Consider the following 3,024-nt stretch of genomic DNA (forward strand, 5'->3'; position numbering starts at 1 on the left):
AGCCCGAGGCGGCGACTGTCGAGGCTCATTCTTCCCGAATCCCGGCGACCGGCGTCGCTCTCCGCCTCGCCCTCTCCTTATCCCCGGTGACCTCGGCTTCCTCAAGATCTCGGCTGCAGGCCGGCCAGCAGGGTGCCAGACCGGCGACCGCCACCGCCGTCCACCAGTGCCTCAGACCGGCGACGGCCGACGGCCAGCAGGGGCAAGGGGCTTCTCTAGCCGGGAAGACGACCGAAGAACGGCAGCAACGACGGAGGAATCTTACAACGTATGTCATTCATCCCTCTTGTACTTGTTCATGTCTTTCAGATCTAGTAGCATCGCTGATTCGCTTCCACAGTTACACTCTGAAATCTTAATGCATAGCTTAAGGATAGGAATCAGTCACGACTTTTGAACTGCAGTGTCTTGATGAACTCACTGAAATCAGTGCTCTTTGTCTTTTATATGCCTGAAACTGAAGATAATATTGAGATTGAGACACAATCAATGAACATCGAGACTCTGCATGACAATTCAATTGTGCCAATGGAGATTCAAGATTCACAACCATCAAAGTCGAATGGACAAGCTGCTAATCAGGAGGTTATTGATCTAGAGAATGACACAGGGAAAGAGAAGGAAAGGAAGCAAATGGCACCAAGGTCAAATGTTTGGAATCATTTCAACAAGATCAAGGATGACAACGGTTTTCTCAAGTCTGCACAATGCAAATATTGCTCTCGCCCAATGAAGACTGAATCAAAGGGACACGGTACATCTTCGTTGTCTCGACACTTGCAAAGTTGCCCAAGAAATCCTAACAAGTTCGAGAATGACCGAAAACAAGGCACATTGCAAGGGGAAGGTGTTACCACATGGAGGTTCGATCAAGATGCAGTTAGAGCGGCTTTTGCTGAGATGGTTGTAGAAGATGAGGAGCCTTTTTCTATGGGTGAGAGGTCAGGCTTTAGGAAATTTATGAGCAAAGCCTGCCCACGTTTCCAATTGCCATCTAGAAGAACCTGCACTAGGGATATTGTACGTCTTTACTTTCAAGAAAGAGCCAAGCTGAAGAAATTTTTTAAAGATTCTTGTCAACGAATTTGCTTAACAACGGATGGTTGGACTTCTCAGCAGCAAGATAGCTATATGACTGTCACTGCAAGCTTTATTGATGATAATTGGCAGCTGCATAAGAAAGTGATCAGTTTTTTCAAGGTAAAAGGACATAAGGGAGAGGATATTGGAAAAAACTTGCTTAGATGCTTGACTGAATGGGGTTTGAACAAAGTAATGACTGTCACTGTTGATAATGCTAGTGCTAATGACAATGGTGTGGTTGTTTTGAGGAGACAGCTGCAGGGAACCAATATAGCTGGTGGCAAGTATTTGCACATGAGGTGTGCTGCACACATCATTAACCTCATTGTGCAAGATGGATTGAAAGAAGTTGACCTCTCTGTGAAGCGTGTCAGGGCTGCTATTAGATGGGTTAAGAATGGGACTTCAAGATTGGTAAAGTTTAAGGAAATTGCTGAGGAAGAGAAGGTGGAGAGCAAGGCATTTCTCAAGCTTGATGTCCCAACTAGATGGAACTACACATATCTTATGCTGAAATCTGCAATTGCTTATGAGAAGGTGTTTACAAGGCTTGCTGAAGATGACTACACTTATGTTATTGACCTATCTGAAGAGAGAGAAGGCCCTGGTCACCCTGATGAAGCTGATTGGGATAGGGCCAAGAAAATGGCAGACTTTCTAGAGCATTTTCATGATCTTACTATCCGTGTCTCCTCGAGTCTCCATGTCACCTCTAATACATTCTTTCAAGAAATTGGGGAAGTGCATTTGCTGATTCAATCTTGGATGAATAGTATAAATAATCTACAAGTATCAATGGGCAAGAGAATGAAAGATAAATTTGACAAGTATTGGGGACTTTGGCACACCAACAAAGAGCAGGAGCAAGAGATTGAGAGTGAGAGGGATAGTAAGAGAAGGGGTAGGGGGAAGGGAAAAGCAAAGGAGAAGGAAAAGGAGAACATTAATTTACTGATTTTTATTGCTGCAATTCTTGATCCAAGATACAAGTTATCTTTGTACACCAAATTGACTGTTGAAGAAATATTTGGTGAGGAAAGAGGACAGCTAGTTTGGGCAGCTATTAAATCTTGTCTCCATGAGCTGTTTGATGAATATAGGCAAATTCATGCTCCAAGTGAAGTACAAACTGAAGTAAATGATCCCAATCAATCAAGTGGAACTAGACAAGGCATGCTTGCTGAAAAAATTGCAAAGTGGATGAGGATGGAAAGTGGTTCTAGCAACACAGCCAAGTCAGAACTTGACAAGTATCTTAGTGAAGATATAGAGGATAGGAATAAGAAGATTGACATCCTTGTTTGGTGGGAAGACAACGCACCCAGGCTTCCAGTTTTAGCTCACTTGGCTCGTGATGTGCTTGCTATACCTGTCTCCATAGTAGCATCAGAGTCCGCTTTCAGCACAAGTGGACGTATTTTAGATGATTTCCATACTTCTCTTACTCCATTCATGGTAGAGGCTCTAGTTTGTGCCCAAGATTGGCTTAGGAGAGCAACTCCTATTGACATCAAAGAGAATATGGAGAAATTAGAAATGATGGAAAAAGGTATAAAATTTTTCTTAACTCCTTTATGCATTTGTTGCATCATTGTAAAATTTTACTCATTGCTTCGATTCCTGTCATTGTAGAGTTAATAGAAGAATTTGGTAACCATAAAGCCCAGAATATTGGCAAAGGAAAAGGGAAAGAAAAAGAGGCTTCCACTGCGAAAACACAAGCACAAGCAACACCAACAGGAAGCAACTCCAAGTCGATCTCCAAACCTGGGTCATCTACATCTTAAAAAGGTAATGCTCTAATGGTTTTTACTTTTTTTCAATCTCTGTTATGTTAATGAAAATCCTTGTCTTATTGCTTTGCATTTAGGGTGGTGCAGTGGTGCTGCTGGATAGATGGAGTGCTGGGTGGTTTGGACTTTGGAAGCGAATCTGTCTTAG

The 3,024-nt window shown here is 42.9% G+C and overlaps 1 long non-coding RNA gene across 1 annotated transcript; it reads left to right on the forward strand.

The window, feature by feature from the left end:
• The first annotated feature begins 2,566 nt into the window (after window positions 1–2,566).
• On the forward strand, window positions 2,567–2,794 carry LOC120710644. The gene is made up of 2 exons (XR_005689967.1): window positions 2,567–2,632; window positions 2,716–2,794. It is a non-coding gene; the product is annotated as an uncharacterized LOC120710644 (long non-coding RNA).
• The last annotated feature ends 230 nt before the right edge of the window (window positions 2,795–3,024 follow it).

Source organism: Panicum virgatum, chromosome 5K, assembly GCF_016808335.1.
Source record: "Panicum virgatum strain AP13 chromosome 5K, P.virgatum_v5, whole genome shotgun sequence".
Lineage (NCBI taxonomy): Eukaryota > Viridiplantae > Streptophyta > Magnoliopsida > Poales > Poaceae > Panicum > Panicum virgatum.